At 37.6% G+C, this 15195-nt stretch overlaps 1 protein-coding gene across 8 annotated transcripts in view; it reads right to left on the bottom strand.

Moving 5' to 3' along the window:
• The window catches only part of ZEB1 (zinc finger E-box binding homeobox 1), a 158217-nt gene that overhangs the window by 54322 nt on the left and 88700 nt on the right, over positions 1-15195 (bottom strand). The window lies entirely within an intron of this gene.

The following is a 15195-nucleotide window of genomic DNA, read 5'->3' as shown; positions in this document are numbered from 1 at the left end:
GGTAGAAGTAATAGGTACTATTGTTCCATGGCACAGCAGGGTGAATGACAGCTCGTATTCAAGAATACATACCAAGGTACAACTAGAAGAGTTCATGTGCTCCAAACATAATGGAAAGGAAATGGAAATGCTAATTATCATATTTGATCAGTTTACTTTACTTGCAGGTGTTGAAATATTGCACTGCACCCCCATAAACTGTATATACACACACACATATATAATGTTAAGAAAAATTAAAAATTTAAGTCAACAAAGTCTATAAAACAAGTGAAGGAACTTCCTCTGCTTTCTCTGAACATAAAACTAATAGCAAAATTAATTATTTCAGTGTTGTAGGCAGCTATAACATTTTATATACCTAAACTTATTTTTAAAACACAACTCACTTTAAACACTTATTTGCTTATTTCCTATATTTCCTAGATGTAAATTAGTATATGAATGTTTAAAAGCAAACACATGTTCACATCACCCCATTTAATGGCTTAGTTTTTTTGCAGTCTTTAAAATATCTTGGATACATATCCATTCATGAAGTTTTCCTATTTTCTTCTGAATGGCTACACAGCATTACACTCTATTATACAAATATAATGTGATCAATAGTTTATTAATAACATTTTGTTTGTTTCCAGGGATAAGCACTAACAGAAATGTCACAATAAATTTTCTTCTAAATATATTTTCAGCCATTCTATTAAAAACATTTATAAAGTAGACTGCTAGTGGTAGAACTGTGAAGTCAAAAGGAAAACTTTTTACAGTAAATGTTGTCAAACTGGTATTCAAATATTCCTAATGTTTCCACAAATAATATCTAGTATGCTCTGTTCAGTATAAGAACAAAAACCCTTTAATATAGTAAAAGGAAAACATGTATCAGGATGGGGACCTGGCAAGTTCCTTGAGCTGAGTCAGCTCTGACGTGGTAGGAACAATTCTTTGACCATAAATGTTTTATGGCAAGTCTTTAACTGGTTATAAGATACAGGTTAGGAGCCTGACAATCTAGCTAAATGGCTAAATCGTCATTTTGCAAGTGCCATAATCCCACGTAGGTGCCAGTTGGTGTCCCAGCTGCTCCACTTCCCATCCAGCTCCATGCCTGTGGCCTAGGAGAGCAGTGGGGGACAGCCCAAGGCCATGGGACCCTGCACCTGCATGAAAGACTTGGAGGAAGCTCCTGCTTTAGATCAGCTCAGCTCTGGCCATTATGGTAATTTAGGGAATGAACCAGCAGATGAAAGATCTTTCCTCCTGTTTTTCCTTATCCCTGTAGATCTGATCTACATTTCTAATAAAAATAAATACAAAGAAAAAAGATACAAGTACACACACATATTTAGCTCTGTCTAGAACGGAGACTCATGCTGGTTAATGCTGCACAACACTCTTATCTTTCAAGCTTATTTATTAATAACCTACTATTTAACTTACTATACTCATTTAAAGTTGTCACATATATAAGCTGAAATTAGATTTCGATTGAAAACAGACTATGGCTAGCATTTACTGAGGACCCATGAAGTCCACACTATCAAAGTTCTGGCTGCCACATGAAGCTCATCATACACTAATCATACCTGGGCACAGTGAAACTCCATGCTGCCATCTTGGGTAGGAAGGTATCAGTGTTTCTAAGCTATCCATGGTTACATTGGTGACATTTTTAACTCTTAATGAGGTAACACTATTGTTTAGTGTTATTATAATCAATTCTGTCAGTTACAGGTTGTTTGGCCAACCCCAGATAGCATATCTAAACACTTAAGTGTAGAGTGATTTTACAACTAAAAACACCCTGAAAATCAATCTTTATGACATACAAGGGTTAGGGTGGGTGTGGGGCTGTCATTGTGGCATAGCAACTTGAGCCACAGCCTGCAATGTTGGTATCCTAGATGAGAACTGGTTTGAGTCCCAGCTGCTCCACTTGCTATCTAGCCCCTGCTAATGCACCTGGGAAAACAGCAGAAGACAGTCTATATATGTGGGCCCCAGCCACCCAGTTTGAGATAGGAATGGAGTTCTTGACTCCTGCTTTGGCCAGGCTCAGAATTTGGCACTGTGGCCATTTGGGCAATGAACTAGCAGATGGAAGACTCATTCCTATTCATTTTCTCTCTCTCTTTATCTCCTTCCCTGTTTTCCTCTCTTCTTCTCTCTCTCCCTCACTCCCTTGCCAACATTCTGCCTTTCAAACAGATAAACAGTTTAGCAAAATATGCAAGAATGCTTCAAAAGGTTAATGGCAAATGGAATTTAAAGCAAAGTTTATTTTGGAGCAAAACACCTTTTAAATCTATGTACATAAAAGCCGTTCAACAAGCTCATAGAAAATGTGCATTAGGAAAAAAAAGAAAGGATTTCAAAAATATGGCACCGGAAGGAACCTATCTTACCATCCCATTTCCCAGGAACCTTCTGAAGCACCCTCACATATGCATTAGGCTTCACATATTTGTATTCTTCAGGGTTTTTACCAGGTTCTCTCTCACCTGAGCTGCCAGGGGTTCTCCTGTCTCATAGCCCAAAGTGCTCCTCAAGAGTACTTTTCGGGAACTCAGATAGAACTCATTTTCCTGTTGCCCAGCATAAGCTGCCATTGTAAGGCAAATAATCAACATACAAACTACATATATTTTATAGCTATCATATCAGCTTTCCAGGAAGCATTTTGATGTGTGACATGAAACTAGAAAAATATGTAACAGCAATATTTTATTAGTAAAAATTGAAAAAAAAATCAATAACAATTTCCTAAGGTTTCTCACTGTTATTTCTTTTGTTTGTTTCAGTCACTTAGCTGAGGGAAAAAGCACTAAAAAACTGTATTAATGTTTACAACTGACATAATATGGAAATTTCCTTGTGTTTCTGGATCTTTGTTTTTGCTTATGGATCAACAGAAGTACATTTTTTTTTTAAAGATCTCCATCTCTTAGAGGAGAAACTAACACAGCCTTTAAATTCTAGCAGCCCATGACAGTGTCAGTTATCTTGGCCCATCTCCATAACTCTATAGCATTTGTTTAAAAACCATGAGAAAATATAGTTTGTCTAAAGACTGAGGTATTTTTTTAATGATTATTGGTGTCCAATTATTGCTGAGCTTTTAATTATATCAGTGAAATAGCAAGGAAGGATTAAAGAAGTTATATAGGAAAAAAAATTTAAAGTACAAGTTATACTGTGCAATTTTAGTATCAATTTTAATAGAAATGGGAGGGCCCAGTGTGGTAGCCTAGTGGCTACATTCCTTGCCTTGTATATACTGAAATCCCATATTGGCACTGGTGTGTGTCCCACCTGCACCACTTCCCATCCATTTCCCTGCTTGTGGCCTGGGAAAGCAGTCAATGACGGCCCAAAGCCTTGGGACCCTGCACCCAAGTGGAAGACTCAGAAGTTGCTGGCTTCAGATTGGCTCAGCCACTTGGGGAGAGAACCAGCAGATGGAAGATCTTTTTCTCTGTAAAATGTGCCTTTACAATAATAAAATTAGACCTTTTAAAAAATAGAAATGGGAATACATTGAGTGGGTTCTTACTGTCATCTCAGTGCTAGTTTTCTTGGGCGGGAGATCATTTGTCAATATTTAATGAAATGTAAGCATACCCAGGGCATAGACAGTTGTGAGAACCTAATGATTTAAAAAAAGTGTTGTGATTAGGTTAGTGCAGTATGCATCTCTACTCCCAAATAAAAGGAAGACTCCTAATAAAACTGTTAAATATACCTTGACAATTCGATGCTAGATTTTCTACCATTGAACCTACAATGCCATGATACGCTTAAATAGCAGAATGTTAAATCTGCAATAATATACTAAGGTACTGTACTACTGTAATATGGGAGAAGAACTTGGGAGGGAAGAATGGGAGAGGATGATGAAGGGAGGAGAAAATCCCTATATCTATAAAACTTGATCATGGAAAATAACAACAAGGAAAGCTGAAAAAGAAGTATTGTCATCATCATTATCATTTTCCTGAATCTTTATGGTGAATCCTAAGAAGTGCGTATTATTATATCTGCAGAAGTTCAGAGTAACCTATTTTGGTTATACAGTTATTAAATTGTAAGCTGGAATCAAAGTATAGAACTGAACCCACAACCTACACTTTTTATTATGTATGAAGGCTACTGAGAAATGGTTATATTAATGATATTGTTAAATTTTTGTGTCTAGTTTAGTCTGGGCTCTGGCACTCCATACTTAACTTACCACTTTCTTCAAGTGCTAAGTTTTCAGGACATTTTTTCAAACAACTGCAGAATTTTAACTCTTAGGATCTCATGATAAAACAACAGTGTACTATAGAATTGTCACTATGGTAAGTAAAACTTTGAGATGTTAATATATTATCTTCCACATTTGATTGCAAGAAGTATCATATTGTTATTAAGGTCTCAGCAACACTAAGAGTCCTCCTCCTTTCCTTCCTTCTTACCCAAACTCCCATTCCTCTGTGGGCTAATTTCAGCTGGCTTTAGTACAACTCACAGAAATGGAAACAGTTAAAAGAGGCAAGTCCTTACTACATTAAACCTGATTCACACTCAGAAATGTGTGGCTCTTCTTTGTGTTTTTGGACTAAAACAACTTACACAATTTATCAATGATTAGTGTTTCCTTCACAGGCAAAAAACGTTTTATAAACTGATGCTTTGCAATTTATCTGGAATATTACTTAGGAAGTATGATAGAAACAAAAGTTTGTGAGTACAGAATTAAAGATACAAAAGCAGAAACTACTGAGTCAGAAAGTAGAGGCAGCATATAAAATTAATTACCTGCATACTTAGTTCTGGAGAAAACTAAGAACTGCAAACATTTAATACTAAAATATACATGGCATTAAAGTAATTACAAACATATTAAAAATTGAGACACTTTATTTTTCACAAATCTAGGCAAACAGTACAGATCTAGATGAAAATTCATCCTAGGGAGATGTAAATGAACTTTCAAAGTTAGAGAAGAAACACTAAAGTGTCGCAGACAGACAAATCATGGAATCCGTTTTGGAAGTTACGAAACAGTTCAACCATTCAAGATCTGCTAAATGTTTTCCTGGGTGAATTTCTTCAGATCTCAAAGGATTGAAGAGTCTGATACTTTTGAAGAGAGGAGAATATAAAGAATCAAAATTCCTTCTGTGAAGTTAGTATAATATTGATCAACTAAGATCTGAGAAAAAGCACACACTGCCAGGGCCCCACATGCCAGCTCAGTCTATTCATCACTGATGTAAAAGTCTTAAACAAGATATTAAATACATGGGGACTGGTGTTCGGCATAACCCACACCTCTCATTGGATCATCTGGTTTGAACACCATCTCCTCTTTTCTGATCCCAGCTTCCTGCTAATATACATCCTAAGAGGCAAAAGTGATACTCAAGTGCTCGGGCCCCTGCCACCTCCATGACAGATCTGGACAGAATTCCCAGCTCCTGGTTTCTAGTCCAGTCCTGGAAAGCATTTGGGGAATGAACCCACAGATGGAAGACTATTGTCCTACGTGTGCCTCTCTCTCTGCATCTTGAATAAAAATAAAGTTCAAAAATTGAAAATATTAAATATATGAAAATAAAGCAACTATTATTCACCTTTAGGACATGTATGAAAGAACTGATTATAACAATATAGTAGATGATAAATAATTAATTCTATAGACTGACATTTGAAAAAAATCTCACCATCCTTGCTGACACCTATATTTTCACAAAAGCAAAGTCAGTATGATGGTAAATTATTATCTATTGGAGTTTCTGTAAGTTAAAGATACTTATCATCACTGCTATGCAATGTTCTAAATAAGAAGCTGATTATAAAAAAGAGAAAGTTAAATATTGGAAAGAAGAGAGAAAAAGTTATTTGCAGATGGTATTATAACATTTCTGGAAAATTCAGTAAAAATCAATGAACAAGTAAAGATGGAGTTTTGGATTCTAAATCTAGATGACTCAGACCAAGGGATTCTAAAGTTTACACAGAGATAAGAGCCTAGACTCTGACTGCTCAATTCAAGTCAGCTTTTCCACTGTAGTGCTGCCTTCTCTTAGCCACGTGACTTACTCTCAGGTCTCTGACTCCCTGGCTGTCAGACAGGACTAAAGTAATAATAACAACAACAATAATAATGATGATAATAATATCTCTAATATGGATGTCATAATGGGGAAAATAATTCTATATACAAAACTGCCACAGGTGCTCAACACATCTTGCTGATATAATCTGGGAAAATAAAAATGCAAATATTAGGAAGATTTGGAAAAGGAACAGCAATGGTGGTGGTAGGAAAGCATGGACTATTCCATGTCAGACATAGGACACAACTCAAAGCCACTGAAACAGACGCAGATATATGCTGTTACAGAGGCAGGCAGGCAATCGATGCTTCTGAACACCTTTCAGAAATAGATCTCCATACAATGGCCTTGTAAAACAGCAGTGGAAAGATGAATTATTTAGCAAAAATGAATGTGAAAATATAAATCCAGATTCCCACCTCACAACTCTCACCAAACATGAGTGAAAGATTTTAACTTTTCACTAATGAATTAGAGAAATAATTACTGAAAGAATAACTTTAATAAGTATTAGGAGAAGCACGGTCAAATTTTGGAATAAAAAGACTACTGTAAGTATAACATAAAATCCATAACTATACACAGAAAAAATTCCAGGTTAAAAGGAAAATGTCATGCTATGGAAAACATATGTGACTAATGGCTAATTCCCATGTTTCCAAGAGAGTTCTTATATATCCATTAAGAAAAAGATGAACCATATCCTAAGAATATGAGAATATTTCAAAAAGCTCATAGAAAGTTGAATCCAAAGGAAGTCATAGAGAAGTTGCCAACATAGCTTGATCCCGTTGTCACAAGAAAGTTGGTATATCTGACACTGTATACATATTCAAGTTGCTGAATATAAACAGAAACATCTAGAAGAGCATATAGATGAGCAAATACAGTAAAGAAAGAGTAACTTGATTTTTTATACTTCATGTCTTCTATACTATTTGAAAATTTGAAAGATAAATCATAAAGATTCAAAGAAGATGTGAAATAATATCTAACAACTAAATGCTGCCAGTGGAAAACTTCAAAAAAACTTAATTGGAACCAGGGGAAGCATTTTCTTCTCCAATATTTTTATGCTACTTGACTTTTGATTATAGTGGCATGGAGGTATAATTAACAATAGTAGCCAGGATACTGGAATGAAATTTTTAAAATGAAGTAAAAATGACATTTAAGAAGGTGAGAGATATTATGCTGACAGTGCACAACTTGAGAATTCTACAATACAACAATTTACGTTGTGACTGGAAAACAAGCAGCTCTGCTTCTTATATGGGAAACAGCAGCAGCCTGTTAGGAAGCACAGATGGCAACCACCTTTGCTATGCACAGGGATGGAAAGAGCGAAGTTATGCAGAACAGTGAAGGCACTGCTTGGCAAGAGGTGAAGCTCAGTCACTTCCTGCCAGTGCAGAATGAAGCTGCCTCTGCCTAGAACACAGGCACCGAAGATAAGGCAGCATGGACAACACACACTTCCCCTTGCCAGAGGCAACGGATAACCCCTAGCAGGTGCCAACAGCACAGCTACACCCACACACAATCACATGCTTCTTTGGTTTCTACCACCAGAGTAACTGCTTTTCTCATTTTACAGAAAAAGATTAAGAACTATTTTGTCATTCACCCAATCTCAGAAGACCCTTTTTCTCCCTGATGGTTTCCGAGTCTCATTGATGAGTATGTGCAATGGTCGTGAAAAATAAGATCAAGGAAGAGAATATGAATTCTTTGGAATTCATTTCACTGGGCTCTCTTCAGGTGCTCTAGACTATGATATGCACAGGCTCGTCACAGGAAGAACCAACACTCTCAGCAGTGGGGAGTAAAGTGACTCAGGGATGCTGGTCACACCCACCCTGTGTCCAGGGAAATGGGAACAGTACATTGGCCCTCACCGGAGCCCTCATTGGAAGCTTCACTTAAGACCAAATCTCAAAAGAATGACACTAGATTTTCTTGGCAAAGGAATTCTTTAGTGCCTCTAGCTCCTTCCTGTATAGACACGGAAGAGTCAGGGTCATACTACTAAAATCTGGCTTGGAATCTTGACTTCTTAAGGAAGCATTACAGACATTTTATTGATAAAGAGCATTTAGTTAAACTGAGGCCTTCTAAACACCACAACATGTCACAAGATTTTGAGTTGTCTAATTAGAATAGGTCTCTGGAAAGGAACCAAAGGAAGGCATTAAGACTGATAGTTCTTGCAAAATGTGAATAACATACAATACAAGAGAGATACTGAGGGTAGATAATTGGATAATAAATCTAAAATGATGCAGAAAAATGCCATTGGAATCCCTATCTAATTGTTTCTCACATCTCTTTTATGTTTCACTAATAGGTTGCAGAGCTAAACTTCTGATTATTTTCTTTTTGGTTTGAAATATGATGTTGTTAAATAAGTTTGAATTATATGTTAAAGAGTTCCAAACCTTTTACCTGAGAACCAGTGGGAGTGTAAGCATGCATGCACATAACCTATTCCAGATAATAAATATCCAACAGACTAGAAGATCTTATGAACCAACCACAGTCTTTCTTATAAATTTTATTTCATCATATTAAAGGACTTCAGTGGTGAAAGAAGAGGACATTCTTGGAAACATACACACAGAGCTAATTTAACATCATTTATAGAAATAAAAATAGCTAATTAACATCACTTATAGAAATAAACAGAAGACTTTCAACTGAAACTACTTTAAGGAAATCATGACCTATCAAATATATACTACTGTTAAAAAGAAGAGTTAAATCAGTCTCTGCCCTTCGTGTTCTATACCTTGCTTCGACCCTGACCCATGAAGTGCTCATTTTTGCAGTCAGTGCTTTCTGTACACTGAACTGGTTCATCCTTAGCCAAGACACTTAAGGAGTTACTATTGTCATTTCATAAACAAGGAAAAGGAGACTTCAAGAAGCTTCAGACCTCACTGAGCAGTTAGTATTGCAGCCAGGACTCCAGCCAAGGCCACATTCTGCACTGAGCTTCTACCCTGCTTCTCCAAAGCAAGCCGAGGGTGGGACCCACCAATGCAGACATCTCATCAACAAACAGAAGGACCACAAGCAGCCAGGCTCCCAGTGAATTATGGAACATTTCATTGAGAAACATTAAATATCATCTTGCTGAACATTTGACAATCGAAGCTAGTAAAAATATCCTTGCTAGTCTTCTTTGCCTCAAAATGAGAGTGGAGGACATACAGAAGTCTACCTTGATCTCTATCTGCCTATGCCCTTGATTTCTGATGAGTCTCCATTGCACACACTGTACATCCTGAACACCTAGGCCTGGCAAATAGGGATCTCCTGAGGCAGACATTGTGGCTCCTGTTACCTTGTCTGTTGCTCAGATGCATTTTCATGCCCCAACATCCCTTTGCCATTTGCTCAACTCTGGGGTCAAATTGCCAGTCCTTTCTCAGAATTAATCTCCAATTCATTATCAGCAGTCTTGGTGGGTATATCCCTCCATCTTCATCGTCACTGCTCTATTTCAAACTACTAACTCTATACTAGTGCAACAACCACATCACCGTTGCCCTTGTCTCTCTTTGCCATGCACGGCCGGTGAGGTTTATGACAAACAGAAAAGCAAACCCAAATCACTCAACTTTCTGCAACCCTGCAATGCTTTCTATTGTTCTGTTATGGCCTGCAGAGTGGGGCCTTTATCTTCCCCACCTATTCTACACAATCTTACAGAAAATCTTTCTGTTTCAGTAAATGCAAAACATTTTTCCACTCTAAGCGACTGTAACTTTTTTTCCTGGTCCCTACAGTGTTGCTCCAACTGTGCATGGAGCTCTTTTGTACTCCAGTCTACCAGTCTCAAAGCTTGCTTCCCTGAGTACTAGTCCTTCAGTGCTGCATTATGCTGTTGCTGCCCTCCAAGGCCTCCACCACCGTCTGTAATGAGCCTGTGTGGTTACTCACTCGTTTCCTCGCTGTGTTATTTTCTTTTTACTAGCTTTCTATTGCTGCCAGAATAAATGGACTCACACCTTCAGAGACTTAAAAGCAAAACTTAATGTTAAACATCTAAGAATTGGGCCCGGCAGCGTGGCCTAACAGCTAAAGTCCTCGCCTTGAACGCACCAGGATCCCATATGGGTGACAGTTCTAATCTAGGCAGCCCCACTTCCCATCCAGCTCCCTACTTGTGGCCTGGGAAAGCAGTCAAGAACAGCCCAAAGCCTTGGGACCCTGCATCCATGTGGGAGACCTGGAGGAGGTTCCAGGCTCCTGGCTTCAGATCGACATAGCACCAGCCGTGCAGTCACTTGGGGAGTGAATTATCAGATGGAAGATCTTCCTCTCTGTCTCTCCTCCTCTCTGAATATCTGACTTTCCAATAAATAAATAAATCTTAAAAAAAAATCTAAGAATTTCATTGGGCTAAACTTGAGGCGATAGCAGAGCTGTTCTCGAGGTTCTAGGAACAATGTTTTTCTTGCCTTTTCCAACTTATTCAGCCTGCTGGCTTCCCTTGGAATGTCTCTCACAGATTCAATGCCATCAACAGTGGGTTTAAACTTTTTGATAGCATTCCAATACTGACCCTTCTTCAAAAGAATTCTGTGCCTTTCATTTTAAAGATTGTTATATTGGGCCAAGCTGGATACCCTCAAACAAATTCCTCATTTCAAAAGTTATCTGATTAAGGAACCTTAATTCTTCTGCTACTTTAACTCTCCTTTGCAGGCACTTTAACATATGCAGAGGGCCTAGACATTAGGACAGGGATGTCCTTGAAAGGGCATTCTACCTCCTACACTCCCCTACCAAAACCTAAACTCCAGGAGGGCAAGGCCATGATCTTTTACTCCATTGGTCTCAACTGCAAGCATCAGAAGGGTCTACTAAAGGCACGGAAGATGCTCGAATTGCCAAATGGAACCACTGCTACTTCAGTATTGCCCTTCCTCACTTTCTCTAACCTTCGCACTCCTGTGTCACCTTCTCTATCTGCACGTGTGGCCACAACCCACCCACACTTTCATTTTGGCCACATCTGTACTGTTCTGATAATAGCGAAGAGCTAAGTACCGAGAAAAAAAGTGTACTACAGCAATGAACATTAAAGTGAGAGGGACATCAAGTTTTAAAAACTTCACGTTAACATTTTGGTGATCATTTTTACAGCTTCCAAATAAATTGTGGAGTACTGAGGATGCACAGTGAAATCTATTTTAGATGAATTAACTTTAAACCTGAAAATGATCTGAAGAGAAGTTTCAGTTCCATCTTTTACTCTTAAAAAAAAAAACTAAAGCCCAAAGAAGTGACTTGCCTTAGTTACACAAAAACTGTGAGTTTGCCATAAAATACAGTGAGTTTTCTGTAAAACTTACTACCTCTTTAAGGTTCACATGAAAATGAAGCTGATGCAGATAGACAAAGTGCCTAGCACACAGTAGGTGCTTTCGTGTGGAGAGAGTGAGGGTTCGTGCTGGCTTGATCATCACTCTCAAGGCTTTCTATTTCCCCTTTCTCAACACCAAAGTGATTTATGCAAAGTAGGCACTCAATAGATACTGATTCAACGAATGACTTCAAAAGTAACACAAATAACAAATGCGTGCAAATTACACTGACTATCACAGAGCCTTCTCCAACTTACTTAAAGCAGGAAAAAAAAAAAAAGAAATTACTTTTTTTTTCTGTTAAAGTCTAACCAGCAAGGTCAAAACCATTTTTATGGTTACTCTTCTCCACTCTTCATGGTGATACAAAGGCAATGGTGGCATGCAGGTGCTTCAGCACGTGTCAAGACGGTGGCAGTAAACTGTACCCCCATAAGCCTCAGTGTTGTTTGTCCATGGTGAACTAGTAAAACTACTTTGATTCTTTAGTATCCATTCTTTTGATAACAAAATAAGATGTGCACATAAAGAACTTGTACTAGATATCAGAGTTGACTTGTGGGAAAACACTGCTGCAACTGTTTAGAGTTGCCCCTGTGCCAGTGGCTTTCTTTATGGCTCATCAACTCAAATGGAAAGAATGACCAACCAACCAACCAACCAGCCAACCAGCCAACAATGGTCATACACACTTGGCCAACATGTTCTCTGAAATCACCTCCAGACCCTTCTGTCATTGTTAATTTTTTTTGATATGGCAAAATGAAATATGTCAATATTTCTATATTTCAGTATGTCTATATAACTCAGTGAACAAATATATTCCAAATGACAAATGTGAGTTGTGATTAACTTATGAGTGGGTATAAATCACAACGTGCAAGAGAGAAGGAAGTTTAATCCACTATAATAAACTACTAAAATTATAAATACAGCTTCACATGCCACACTGAAACTAAATCTTAAGAGAATGCCACTTGATTAATTCTGGGGTAGTAATTAAATACTCATAGTGATCTGAAATGGCTAATTACAACCACACACCTATGTGAGGCTAGGTTTTTAATCCATACACTTCCGCCACAGGTGATAGACTTCAGATCCTTATTATTTGTCACTTTGTTCTCCAAGGCTTCAGTGATTCTGACTCATGTTCAACTGGGGTTCAAAAATATTAAGCGAAAAATTTTAGAAGTAAGTAATCCACACATTTTAAACAGCAGAACATGAGTGATGAAATCCTGTACTGTCCATGGCTGTCTGTTCTAGGTCACCAGTCATCTCTTTGTCCATCTCTTACACTGTCTAGCTGTTGGCTAGCCATCTGGTATCCTCTTTGGGCTATCAGGTCAACTATTTTGTTATCAGAATGCTTGAGTAAAATAATGCTGATTTTACTTGACAATGGCCCCAAAGCAGAGTGCTGGCAACTTGGATATGGCAAAAAGTGAAGCTGCAAAATGATTCCTGTCAAGAGAAGTTGTCATTTCTTGACATAACAAGGGCAGGAAATCTACAGTAGGAACAAATAGCAGGCAAAAAAAAAAAAAGCTTCAATATGTCAAGGGTTTGATGTATGTAAGATTTCAGATCTTCTCTTGGAGTCCTGGGATGCATCTCCACTGAGGATGAGGGTACTACTGCATTGCAACAGACTTGTATGCAGGAGATACAAGTCTGACTGCCTTCTATTATCCAAGACATTAAAGAGATTTATAAAAAATGTAAAGCAATGTTATTCTCTAGTTTTTGGAAATATTTTTCCCATAAAATATTATTTGTGTTAACATCCAGTGACTTCACTGTTAAAATCAACACATACTTAGAATTTTTTAGTTTGACTATAGTAAATACTGATAAATGTAACTGACATAATCAAAAGCATTTTTGGACCATTAGTCTTTTCCTTTGAAAAGTTTATCTTTTGATCATCTTAAAAAACAGGGTGAGAGAGAAAGAGACTGATTTGCCATCCACTGGTTCTCTTGTCAAATGTCTGCAGCAGCCAGGGCTGGACCCAGGCTGAATCCAGGAGCCAGTACTCTGTCTGCACACCACAGGGGGCCCAAAGCACTTCTGCCATTATCCGCTACCTCCTAGGACACACTAGCAGACAGCTGGCTGAGGTACTCCAATATGTAATGTGATTTTTAAAAAGAAATATTTATTTATTTTTATTTATTTGTAGTAGTGATAGACATAGAAAGATTTTTCATCTAATAATTTACTTCCCAAATGGTCACAACATTAATGGTTTAATTATAATCACATCCCATAAGTATGTTATATTTACACTCCTACACTTAAAGTTGCTGAATAAGACAGTTTCTGAACTAAATATTAATATTTATTAAGAGCTTTACATAAGCCAGAAAACGATAAGATTATTTCTATTATCTTCTATATTTTAATATATTCCTGCCCCAATGTATAAGCACCAGGACTCCACTTTTTCTGCTCTGTGCATTTATTCTTCTTGTGAACAATGAAAAGCTTATGTTGTTTTACTTCACAGTCCCATAACTAAGGATTTCAGTTGTTTTATACTAGATGGACTTCCAATTTATAATTATAGACTTCATGTAATTATGACTTTAAAGCTTCACAAAATGTTCTGTACATATAGTTAAAGGCAACATTTTCATTAGACCATTACATGGATTCTGCTATAATAGACTGGTATATAGTAAAATTATTAAGCTTGATTGAAATAAATCCTTATCACCAGGAATTTACACAATTTTATTTTCTGTACACTTCTGTATAGTTCTTAACTGTTTGGAATTTAGTACCTACTAATTTGATGTGACAAATTTTAGGTTCTAGTTAAAGTACAGTGAGCTTTTTAAGGTCTAAACTTTTAGGGGTGGTCATAACAGTTCAACTAACTAATCTTCCACTTGCAAGCACTGGCACCCTATACGGGTGCCAGTTTGTGTACTGGTTGTTCCACTTCCAATCCAGACTCCTCCTTGTGGCCTGGGAAAGCAGCAGAAGACGGCCCAAAGCCTTGGACCCCTGCATCATGTGGGAGACCTGGAATAAGTTCCTGGCTCCTGCCTTCAGATGAGCTCAATTTCCAGTGTCTGCAGCTCGTTGGGGGAACAAAACAGTGGATGAAAGATCTTTCTCTCTTTTCTTTCTCTCCTCTCTGTAAGTCTGCCTTTCCAATGAAAATAAACAGATTTTTTAAAAAGATAAAATTTTAAATTGTTTGAATATACCTTTGAGATTTCCACACACCAATATCACTGTAAAGCATTTTGGGATGTCAATTATAGGGCTGGTGTGAATATGTCCTGATAGGTAAGGCTACATTTATAAGAATAACAGAAGAGATTTGAGGCTTTTGGCCAGGTAACCTTTCTAGTGGACACCTACAATATGTACCAGGAACAAGGTGAGAGGTTAGTTGCATATTACACTCTAGCTCTCTCCCATGTGTAAGTGTGTGTATCAACTCTTTCATACATTCCAATAGATTCCTTAGGAAAATAAAGAACATTTTTATTCTGAAATTTGCTTTTTGGGTGTGAGAAGTAAAACATGATTTTCAGAGGAAGTTTTATAACCACACAGAAGATTGTTTTTTTTTTTTAATAGCAAAGTCAGATATACAGAGAGGAGGAGAGGAAGATATTCCGTCTGATGATTCACTCTGCAAGTGACCGCAACAGCTGGAGCTGTGAGGATCCAAAGCCAGCAGCTTGGAGCTT

Source organism: Ochotona curzoniae, unplaced genomic scaffold, assembly GCF_017591425.1.
Source record: "Ochotona curzoniae isolate NIBS_2020 unplaced genomic scaffold, NIBS_Ocur_1.0 contig_4797, whole genome shotgun sequence".
Taxonomy (NCBI): domain Eukaryota; kingdom Metazoa; phylum Chordata; class Mammalia; order Lagomorpha; family Ochotonidae; genus Ochotona; species Ochotona curzoniae.
The sequence above is the reverse complement of the archived record's forward strand: the minus strand, read 5'-3'. Positions and strand labels throughout refer to the sequence as shown.